Raw genomic sequence first — 11,789 nt, forward strand, 5'->3', positions numbered from 1 at the left:
GACTGATGTGTTTAAACAGAGATGGTTATTGTATTGTTGATGTGAGCTGATGGGTATTAACCCCCCGCCTTTATTTTTTGTTAAATTTGTTATAATAATTACAGGTTCACCCCAGTTAAATTGGGGCACATAAATGCTAAATTTATTCACAATATGCTGGAAGGACTCAGGCCAAATTGGTACACTATTTCATATGATGTTGGAAGTAGTGCAATCTTTTTGGCTCAGGATCTTTCAAGAAATCACAGCTATTCTCAATCAAATTGTCTACCCAGGCCCAGGTTTTGGCTCCCATTTCAAGAGACTATGCTTGGACTCTTGCAAAAGGACTTAATCCGTTTCCTTTTCCCTGCAGCTGCGAGAGTAGAGATAGCTCAACATAGGAAATATGCCACACCATTTACGAGGCTGGCAGAGGGAGTACAATGTCACCTTAGCTGAAAAAACTAACTCAATAGTGTTGTGCTTTATGTGGTGAAACCACATATCTGAGAACATGTGTCAACCTTTCTTATGGTATGTGACAGATCAGAAAGGGACAATTCAAACTCCAAGTCCTTTTAGATCATTCTCGCTGGACCTCCTTACCTAGACATTTGTTGTTCTCAAAGCAGCAACCAAAGTATGTTGAGAAGCCTTCCCTAAAATCTGTGTCTATGCCCTCTGAATATATTTGTTGTAACCTTTCTTTGCTGTACACGCAGGGCAGTTGTCTTGGTTTTGGTTATGTATTGTTCACATGTGTTGTGTTGCTTGTACTCTTTCTATGGGGAAAAATGTGAAATAAAGAGTACTGTAATATTAAAAAAAAATACTGAAAGAAAGAGAGAGAGAGAGAGAGAGAGAGAGAGAGAGAGAGCGCTTGATGGATTTTTCCCAAAAAGTTTATCCCTTCTGGGTTGTTGTTTTTTTATCCCTTCTGATTTTTAAAAAAGTTTTAACTGCCTTTGTGAAGGACGGAAAAGAGCAGGTCACATGGGCTTCTCTCTCTCCCCCTCTCTGGGCCTTTCCAGATTGGTGGGTGGGGTTTTTTTGTGGGAAGAATATCAACACAATAACAATGCATTAGTGATGCATTTATACTGGACCATCCACACATCATTCTGTTTTATTAGCACAACAAAAGGAGCACACCCCCCCCCCCCACAACCTCGAACATTTGTGGTATTAAAGGTTACAGGATTTTAGCAGGAAGTTACGGGGTATGCACCGGTGGCAGCCAGCGGGATGTCCACCGTGAAATTATAGCAGGTGCAAACAGCAGTGAAGGAGGGGTTGTATATACTGCCCCAATACTATCATGAGCAATCATGCATGCTGTCTGAAGGGTCCTCTCTCTCAAGAGGAATTCCACACAGAGAGACATTGTGTGCCAGGGGGGAAAGTCCTGTTCTGTATTGCCACCAGCCGTAACTCTGGAAGCCAAAGTATAGTCATACCTTGGTTCTCGAAGGGAATCCATTCCGGAAGTCCAACGTTCAAAAACCAAGGTGAAGCTTCCGATTGGCTGCAGGAGCTTCCTGTACCCAATAAGAAGCTGCGTAAGCCGTGGCAGACTTTCGGTTTCCAAAGAACATTCGCAAAATGGAGCGCTCACTTCCAGGTTTGTGGCATTCAGGAGCCAAAACGTTTGAGTTACAAGGCGTTCGAAAACCAAGGTACAACTGTACTCTGAAAAGGCACCATCAGTAACAACTGGACCTGAAATTTCCGGATACAGTGGTACCTCGGGTTAAGTACTTAATTCGTTCCAGAGGTCCGTTCTTAACCTGAAACTGTTCTTAACTTGAAGCACCACTTTAGCTAATGGGGCCTCCTGCTGCCGCTGCACCCCTGCACGATTTCTGTTCTCATCCTGAAGCAAAGTTCTTAACCCGAGGTAATATTTCTGGGTTAGCAGAGTCTGTAACCTGAAGCGTATGTAACCCGAGGTACCACACTATAACAATTCAGGTCTACTTCAGTGCAGGCAATACTTTAGAGATTCCAGTGGCGTGTGGTGAAATTTTTCATAGGGGAACAGTTAGCGCCAGAGGTGCTGGTTTGTGAGGGCAACTGTGGGGTGCGACACTGCACACGTGATGTTGTGACATCCCCACATTGCATCCGTGAGCATGGCATTTCCCCCTCTCAGCTGGACAGAAGCTTCCTGGGCTTTGGGAAGGAGACACCAGGCCTCTGACAGCAAGGTGCTGGGAGGGCTCTTGGACCCCATCAAAGCATCGCACCTCCCTCCCTAAGCCAAGCAGAAGCTTCACGGGCTTTAGAAAGGAGGTGCTAGGTTTTAATAATACAGTGCTTTAATTTACCGGGAACATTTAGGGAACTAGCCTAGTCCCCCTAGTCCACTGACCGCGCACCACTGAGAGATTTTCCAGTGGGGTTTTATCAACATGATGCACATTCTGTGCTCACGCTTGTAGAACATGGAGAGTGGAGTTTTCTCCCGAAAGCGGCACTCACACTTTTTATACTCTCAGCCCTCTCTAGCGTGCCTTGTCAGTCGTCTGAAATGATTTATGATGAGCCGGCATATTTGTCCTGAACAGATCTCTGAACAGAAAGATTGTGTTTGCGAACGCTGAGGCATGCCAGTCCACAAGGAGTTCCCGTTCTATGTGCCACTCAAAAACATGGACAGGCATGAGACTCCCAGCGCTTCTAACCTCAGTGCCAGAAACATCTTAACTTTGTGTTTTCTATTTGTCTCAGCACCTCCAGCAGGGAATGCCTGATGGGCTCTGTGACTAATAAGCAGATAATTCTACTCCTCATCAGAGACACAAGCGTAGAAGCATCTTGCCTGATTCCTCTTATCTGCGAAGGCGGCTTTCAGGATCTGAGGTACCCACAGCGAGAGTGAAAAGAGGCATCCATTTGTGAGGCTGGATGCAAAATGGAGTGTCTGTTGCATTCTCTGGAGCTGTGATGCTTCAAAATAAGCAGAAGGCTTTTCAAAAATAAAAGGCCCTCAAAGCAGCTCCACCAATTACTTGGCCCTCCATGGTTTATTGAAAACAATGGAATTAAATGCACATTGTGACAATGGTACAAGACATGGAATGAGAGGAAAGGGGACCATGCAAGCTTAACCATGTGGATGCCCTAACCGTGGTTTTAAGATTGGAGAAAGTTTAAGTAGTGGCTAAAATTACATTGCCTTATGCCAAAAACCTAAGGGAAACAAAAGTCCTTGGGACTACATTACTCATCACACAGATATTTTGAGAATTACACAGAAATTCTTTCCTTCTCTAGAGCGTCCAAATATGATTTTTCAAGCAAACAACTGCAGGGGATTTCCTCCTCCTCTCCCCATGGATTTCTTTGTGGCAGCTTTCCCCAACTTGGTGCAGTCTCCAGGTATTGTTAGACCACATCTCCCATCACATTGTCTAGAGATGAAGGGAGTTGGAGTCCACATTTGGGAAGGCTGATCTATGTTGTTCTCTGGCTAAAGTGGAGATTCCAAACCACAAGGCCCAAGAGAGAAAATCAACTGTGCCCTGAAGAGAAGGCCAGGCTAGGGAGCTCATACTATGGATCCTGAAGAGATCCCTACTCATGGGGCCCATGGTAATACAGCTGGGGGAGTTCACCCCCCCAACTTCCAGCTTAATATACTCCCTCATCTAAGGGGAAGGCAAGAGAGGAGGAGGAATCATGGAAGGTCATGCCATCAACCTCTGAAGTCACCACACACTCACCCCAAATTCCGTATCGTCCGAATATAAGCCGCACCTTTAAAATTCAAGAGGAAAAAAGTAAAAAAGGCAATACCCAAATATAAGCCGCTCCCTTAAAATTCCGCAGGCACTCACACCCGTTCTGTTTTACCATATGTCTGTTTCAGCAGCAATACCGTAAAAGCCCATTTTTGTAAGGTCACAAATTTAAGAGGCACTTTAACTTTTCAGTCGGAATTTAGGGGGGGGGGGGAAGTGAGGCTTATATTCAGGCCAATACAGTAATTATGCTGTTTTTATCTTTTGCTCTGTATTCTTTTGTCTATTGATACTTCCCCCCCCCTTCCTTCTTTTTTCACATTTTAAATGGTTAACTGCCTTGAGTGCACAGTTTCAGCACTAAGTATATATGATTCAACTGGTAGATGGTGTCTTGCCCCTAAACTCAGGTCCAAATCCATATTCAGCTGTAGATTCTAGGGCCGTGGTTTCCAGCGTGGGGCACACGCCCCACAGGGAGGCAATTTGATTTTTAAGAGGGGCAATTCAAGAATGAATTATTAACAGTGAATGGCATTTTAGGCTTCCTGCACGTGAATAGGAGTTCACTTTTTGAATAATAAGAATTATATGTCGGGGGGGGCATCAGGATTTTAGAGATGCTTAGGTGGGGCATGGCAAAAAGAAAAAGAAAATGTTGGGAACCACTGTTCTAGGGTGAGCAGGTGTCATATATCAGAGAGGCCAACCTTTTTACTCTTGGCAGCCATTTTTAGCTGCTCCTTGTGGAAGAAGCTCCCTGTGGAAGAGAGAACAAGCAAAACTGCATTTGCCAAGATACTCTCTCCTCTGCAGCTATTACAGGTATGTAGCAGGAATCCTGCTCTCCTTTGCTCCTTGGGCAACTAGACATCTCAGACATAGGAATAAAAAGCATGTGGCTTTTGTATGTGGATTTCACACCTCCCTCAATACAACCGAAAGCACCTGTGGAGAGAAGCTCCAACATTTCAGCAAGACCTGCAAAAAAAGAAAGAACTGGCTGAACTTATTGCAGATCTTTATCATCCTGTAATTCAGAGGTGGGAAACCTCAAGCCAGAAAGACAAATGCAGCCCTCCAAGGCTCCCTATCTGACCACTGGGACCCTCCTCACAACACTGCCCCTTTCCAAATTATATTTATTCATTTTCCAAATTATTACAAAGCAAACCAGATTAAGTAAATTTAATGCAATGTCTTAAAAACAGGTTTCCCGCTCCGGTTCCAAGCATGTGATCATCATCATTTCCTCGCATAACCGCATTGTTTCATATTTAGAGTCCTGTTGACATCCTTCACTGCCCCTTTCCAGGACACATCCTGGTTTCTACTCCAGCTGATCATTATACGAACTGATAATTGGTGCTTGAGTTTGCATTCCCCCTCTTCCCTCCTTGTCCTTTTCCTCATGTTTTTTTTTTAGATTATAAGCCTATGGGCAAGGACTGTCATGTTTTAACTGAACAGCAGGGTACAAATGCTCTAAATAAATAAAGCAAATAAAAACAACCCACCTCACAAGCTCTGCTTCATACCTTCCTGGAGTTTTTGCCTGGCTGGAACATGTCGAAGTCCGAAAATGCTTCTTGGTTCACAGAGAGGGGTACATGTGTGCAGAAACTAGCCTAATGAACAAAGAAAAAATGTGTGGTGGTTGTTCCTGACCCTGCAGACTACTGGCAGGTGGCCCCTTCTGGTTGCCCAGACGAGAATGCAGCCTTTGCTCTGGAAAAGGTTCCTCACCCCTGCTCTTAGCCATATTTTCCTTCTAGCAAGTGAAGCAGAAACAGACATTCACAGAGACACTCCTGACATTCCTGAAACAGAATACATGCAATGTTACCACTAGGGTGTGGTTTTACTGTACTAAATAAACAGTCTACTTAGTACTTTTTGTTTTGCTTTTAAAATCTGCCCCACAGCCCCTTTCTTTTTTTGCCCCATCTGGCAGAAGCACGCCAACGGCATCAGGTCAGTGGACTAAAGGCCCACAGGGAAGGCAAGAAGCCATGGAAATGCTGCAGATTATTCCGTAAGGGGTACGCAACAGATGCAGTGCAACCGGGAAGCTGGGAGTGAATCCTGTGGCCTGTAACATCTGCTGTCTGCACAAAAAACACACCCCCTGCTCATCCAGAGAAATGTCGGATCAGCAGCTTCTCTGTAGAGACTCAGTGACACCCAGTGGCTGCTTTGGTTGAAGCTCTCTATATTTATATCTGACACCCACAATTATATTGGATAAGAACATGGCAGAGAGAAGCTCTCCTGCTGGTGAGATCAGGCTCAGCCTCACCATTAGCTACAGCAACAACCCCCAACCTGATTCCCCCTCCATTATACAACTCCCACTAGCCATAGCCAGCATGGTCCACGGTCAGGGATGATGGGAACTGTAGTCCAACGAACATTAGAACTCCGGGTTGGGTTAAGTCCGAGCTGGAGTGATAGCAGCTGCCTCAGCTTGCTGTTTTCAGGTGCCTTTAAAGGTTACTTCATATATTATGACGTTGTTGCTCTTTAATCATAGGGAGGCGGGAAAGTATCGGAATGATCTGCCCAATGGCTTTGGCTAGCCTTGGCTGGAGCCTTCTCCATTGCAGAACCTGGTGTTGCCCATGGCAACCCATTTGACTTTGTAGGCCCAGGCTTAAGCATAATAAGCAAATAGTTCCCCTGGGAAAGGGCAGGCCCAATACATTTTGGCACCTGAGGCAAACCATAAAATGGTTCTCTCCCCCCCAAATCAGGGAAGAAGGGGGCGAGTGAAGATTTACTTCAGGAACAAGGAAGGAAAACAGGTCTACATTGGGAACGGGTGTGTGTGTGTGTGTGTGTGTGTGTCAACTTTTCCCTTTTCTTGCGATGAATCCTATTCGGAATAAGGGAATTTCCCTTTAAAAATGGGAAACATTGACAGCTTTGAATCCAGCCTCTGAGGAGTATGTCACAGCTTTTGCTGCTGCTGTGCCACTGGTGGAAGAAGCAGACGATGCATTCCTGGAAGACTGCTTCTGCTGCCCCTGTGGATCCTGCTGCCTGAGGCGGTTGGTCACCTCACCTTGTCTCATCTTAGGCTGGTCCTGCCTGGGCAGCAGCTGGCTCCCTAGCACCCAAGCAAGGGCCACGGGTATACTGATGCCTGTCCTACCCTGCCATGCTGGGTAGCTGAGTGGGCTTAGGACCAACCCACCATTTTTATTTCCCACAAAACTACAAAGGACATTCTTCTCCTTGATACTAGGGTGGAACTGCATGTTATGAGACAAGCACAGATTTACTGAAACACAAGCAGCTGTCAAAGATGAAGGCTAGCTGGATAGGAGACGCAAGACAAACTTTATAGCACACACAACTCTGCTCTCTGGCATTTTCCCACCGCTCTCTGCCTTCCAGTACCTGTCACTGAGGTGACCACCTCACACATGATGTAACTATATCCCTTCTACTGATTCTCTCCTGTCAAGGCCTTCTGCCCTGGCATTCATGCCATCTCCACAAATGCAGGTTTGGGAGCAGGCATTTACTGAGGTGACATCGAGTTCTGTCCATATTCTCATCCTTTCTATGCCAAGATAAAGCTAAAATAGTTAACTAATCTGCATTAACTGGTTTTAAGAGTATGATTTTATGGAGTGCCTTCAAGTGCAGCGGCAATTCCAATCTGTACAAGTGATTGTGGGACCATAATCCATTAGTAATGCCAAGTACCTCTTTTGAAAACTAGACGGATCCAGCCAGTTTCTGAACCTGAAAAAGCATAATCAAGCGAAGTTCTGAATGTGCAAACCATGTTTCGTTGTTCTATCTTATTTTTCTAGGGAAATATTAAGTTTCACAGGGGGTACACAAGTCAGTGAGCCGAGTGACAACAAGTGAGCAGGCTGTGCTCATATTAAAACTTTAAATGAAAACCCCTATCTACAACATGCATGCCAACATTCATGGCTGCCTTGAAGGTCAAGGGACATGTCACATTGCCACTAACAAATAACTGAGCAATCAGCGCTCAGCCAACAGATGAGGTTTTGTGAACAACCACCTAGTCATTTTAGTGAAACACAAAGGAGCAATTGCGGTGTTGTTCAAGAGAGCACGGTTAGTTGACTTATCCCACCTGCCCAATCTGTCTGATGTCGGCAGCATCTATGTGTCTGCAGTAGTTTCAGCAACTCAATTTTATACCACTAATGGGAACATAGTTAAGGTTTGGAGGCTTAATTATCATCTGGAACCACAGTAAGAGCTGAGAGCTCGCCTGAAGTCATGATACAGGCGAGTGCCCTGGAGTGAAGAAACTCAGGCACCACTAGGTGTGAGTCAGGATGCAGGGAAGCACAGTCACATATCCCTGAAGGAAACTGCCCAAAGCTGCTTTTCACACTGGCCAGCTTACGCCTGACAGAAACCTCAAATCAGCCCTCAGTGCTTAACCAGAAGTAAATTCTCTCTCTACAGCTAAGAATAATCCTCGGATAGTGCCACATTCTCTCTGTGTTCTTTCCCGCATCCGATTGTCGGTGCCAGATTGTTTCTGTGGAAGAAAAAAAATCTCTCCGAACTGCTGTTTCCGTTTCTGATTGCCTTCTCCGCCTGCTGTTGATGCCACACTGGCTGTTCACAAAGGGAATCCCTTGAGACCTAACTCTTGGTGACTGAATGTGCCCACGCTTAATCCTTTCACAAACCTGTCACTCACTGCTGGATTATCAGTGCCCAGGGGAAATCCTTTCAAAGGCCCTGCCTGTTGCTTGATTGCCTTCAAGGAAAACCCTATCAAACTTCCTGCCTGGTACCAGGCTGGGCCCCAAAGAAGCCCTCTCAAACCTGAAATTGGGCATCCTGCTGCCAAAAGAGAAAATCCACTGCTTATCTTGTTTAGCACTGACCTCTCACTGGAGGCTTAAGCCTGTACAAAAAAGAAATGTTGGGGTCAGCTCTTTGCTGCCACAGGGTGAGTTTTGGACTGACTTCTTTGGGATTCTGCAACCTGTATTAATTATGTAAACAATAGCAGATCAGTCTCTCAGAATGCTATGATTCTGCATAATACCAATTTCTTTGCTTCTGCAGTGTGATCACAGATACACACAGCCCTGTACAATACTATGTAAACCAGGGGCAAGCAGAAGGCACATTTCTAGATTATTTGCAAGAGTTTTTGACTCCTGCATATTTAACAATGGCAAAAACAAAACAACTTCCTTTGTCTCCAAATTGGGCCGCTTTGAATTCCTGGTTCATAGTAACCCAGATGTAAATACTGTATGTACTTAAACATGCTGTTCATTCTCCAATGTATGGCATAGAATTGGTTTCACCCCCCCCCCCAAACCACCATTTTGCATCTAGCTCCAGCAGGACATCAGGTTCTAGTAAAAATCAACAACTGTAGATCCTGCAAGCCTCGAAGTTGTGTATGCCTGCAGCTTCTGCTTCTGTAAGATCCAAGAAGACTTGAGATTGATGTCCTGGGGAACTCTGGAACTGTTAACCTAGTAAGGACACAGGGAGTTGTCTGTTTGGTAAAGCTTTTACTAGGCTGGTCAATGCATCAAAATAACTAGCAACTTGTGTTGACTTCACATCAGTACCATATCCTGGGAGCCTGGCATTTACATGTCTATAGTTGCATGTACAAGAACTTGCTTACCACTAAGAATTTGGGAAACTGAAGCAGCCATTAGTTGTACTAGATCCGTCTATTTTATTTATGCAAATCTGCTCACTCTACATGGCACTTCAGAGTACTGTACATGAAGAAGGAAGAATAGGAAAGAGGGAGAAGGAAGTGCTCCAAGTATCTTAAGAGTCTAATACTTTCTCCACATTTGAGCATTATTTAGCTGTTAATCTGCTGTTCCCCCATTCAAATTAATAGCTCACATCTGCATGTATGTGAATTTGTATATGAGGAGTACCTTTGATCTTTCCTGTTCATACTGGTGGTTTGTCCCTGTCTTCAAAATTGTCGCTTCTATCAAGGAAGTGCTGTCAGGGAATGTGCACAAGTAGCTGCACCAGCACTTTGCGTTTTTTTCTGCCCAGGAAGTGTGCAAAAGCACATGGTCAGGCAATTGTAAATTCTCAGCAGTTTTCTTGTTTTGTGCAAATCTGAGGGACCACAATAAAAAAAAAGGCTGCATATCTCTGGTTCAGAAGTGTGCTGGAAAAAGGAAATGAAAATGATTGTAAATTCTCCATGCACACATTTTTCAGATTGTTGCTCAATATCTGGTGTAGAAGTTTTTTATGTGGTTTGCTAATGCAGTTTTCTGGTTTTGTGCAAATCTGAGGGATCAAAGGAAAAACTTATGTCACTCACAGTATCTTCCAGGAAATAAAAAATGAATTCCAACTTGCCAGAAGCCATTTTGCAGAATTTTCCAAAAGACCCACAGAAACAGTTTCTTAATTACAAAATAATGTTTGTGTATCAGAGACCTAATGTTTTAACTTTGCTACCTTATTTTTGCAACCCGAATATATTGCTTATGTCATTTCAGTTTTCTGTAACGGGGGAGTTTTGATACTGAAACGGCACTGTTTTATTTAGCTTTGTATTACATTGTTGGCATTCCTTTGATTTTCTTGTTTGTTTTTGCATTTAATTTTTGAGATGAAAGAAAAAAGCTGGATAGGGAGTTTAAGAAAATTAAAGGAACCCATGTAATAGTTAGTTTCACTCTGGAACAGAATTATATATTTGGACCACTGGTGCCTTCTAGTTGGTCTGCAACACGATCTGGCAGTGCTCACATCCTGTTAATAGCCATTCTATGCTTGTGCGTGCTCGTGCTGTTTTATACCAAGTCAAACCACTGCTCTATCTAGCTCAGTATTGTCTACACAGACTGGCAGCAGTTCTCCCGGGTTTTAGATAATTAGTCTTTCCCAGCCCCGCCTGGAGATGCGGGGAATTAAACCTGCGACCTTTTGCATGCTCTGCCAGTTAATGTCCCTTCCCTGCACCAGGGGCTAAGTGTACTTTTGCACCCAGGGCTCGGTGCATTCCGCAACAGCAGGGTCCAGTCAAGGGAAACGGGAGTTGGGGCACCTTTTGCGGCTTTGTTGTTTGCATACGAAGCGAGTTTTCTGGCTGCAAAGCGTTCAGCAAGCAGCCGGTGAAATGTCACAAGCCAGTAACACAGGGACTCTGCATAGTGCGTTGGGGTTCCTTTGTGCTCCTCCTAGCGATTAGCAGGTCCAGAATTGTGAGAAACGCATCCCTTTAATTCGCCTAATTTACACTGCTTTCAGAATTCAGCCGGGGAAGAATTCCAATTTGCTCGGTGCAGAATCGGCGGAGATTAAGCGCGCTGTGTACGTTTGTGTGAATGAGGCTGGGAGTGCAAGGCTCCGTCTCTGCGCGAGAAAAGACCGCTAATGGATAGGGGAGCATCGGAGGGCATGCACGCGCGCACCATCCATGGCCGCCCTGCCCTGCCTTGTGCTCTGACTTGCTTTTGCAAGCGCGATCTGCAAAAACCAGCGCACGCGGCAGCACCCCACCTCCGGGGGGGTGGACCGTTAGTCTCCCCCCACTTTCCAGAACGGCCTCACAGCGAGGCAAGCCCTCGATTAGCACGGATTAATCACTCCCCCGCTCTTTCTCCTCCTCTCCCTCCCCCAGGCGGGAGTGGCCATTCAGCCAACCTGCCGCCTGACTAACTCACTTTAATTCACTGCCTGCTCTCGCTCGCCTCCAAATCGATACAGAGGCTCGCTTGATCCCAGCCGCGCTCGCAGCCTGAGCTGAGCACAGTTGGCGCTTGCCAGACTGCAGCAGCGGCAGCAGCGACCGCGCGGCTCTCCCAGCTTTTGCCCGGGACTTTTTTTTTCCACCTCCCCTTTCTGTTTTAAAGAAAAGCATTCGCGATCCACCGAGGCGGAGAGAAGGCGAAAGCCGACCGGCCGCCCCAGCCTGCACAAGCCGAGCAAAGTCCCGCTTCCCTAGGAGAGGGGTGGGTCGGGGGTGCTTGCATTTTACGCACACACACACACACGCACCCTCCAGGCAACTGGGTGGCAGAATCGCTCTCCTCTTCCTGGACTTGGAAA

General features: G+C 45.6%; 2 long non-coding RNA genes across 2 annotated transcripts; one reads left to right on the plus strand and one right to left on the minus strand.

Annotated features, from left to right (window-relative positions):
- Nucleotides 1-1,582: 1,582 nt before the first annotated feature.
- LOC308472964 lies at nucleotides 1,583-5,591 on the plus strand. The gene is made up of 2 exons (XR_013983831.1): nucleotides 1,583-2,844; nucleotides 4,542-5,591. It is a non-coding gene; the product is annotated as an uncharacterized lncRNA (long non-coding RNA).
- Nucleotides 2,854-11,748, minus strand: LOC308472949. The gene is made up of 3 exons (XR_013983807.1): nucleotides 11,405-11,748; nucleotides 5,243-9,894; nucleotides 2,854-4,706 (listed from the first exon to the last, which is right to left on the minus strand). It is a non-coding gene; the product is annotated as an uncharacterized lncRNA (long non-coding RNA).
- Between the last annotated feature and the right edge of the window lie 41 nt (nucleotides 11,749-11,789).

This window comes from Podarcis pityusensis, assembly GCF_964106645.2.
Source record: "Podarcis pityusensis genome assembly, chromosome: 3".
Classification (NCBI taxonomy): Eukaryota; Metazoa; Chordata; class Lepidosauria; order Squamata; family Lacertidae; genus Podarcis; species Podarcis pityusensis.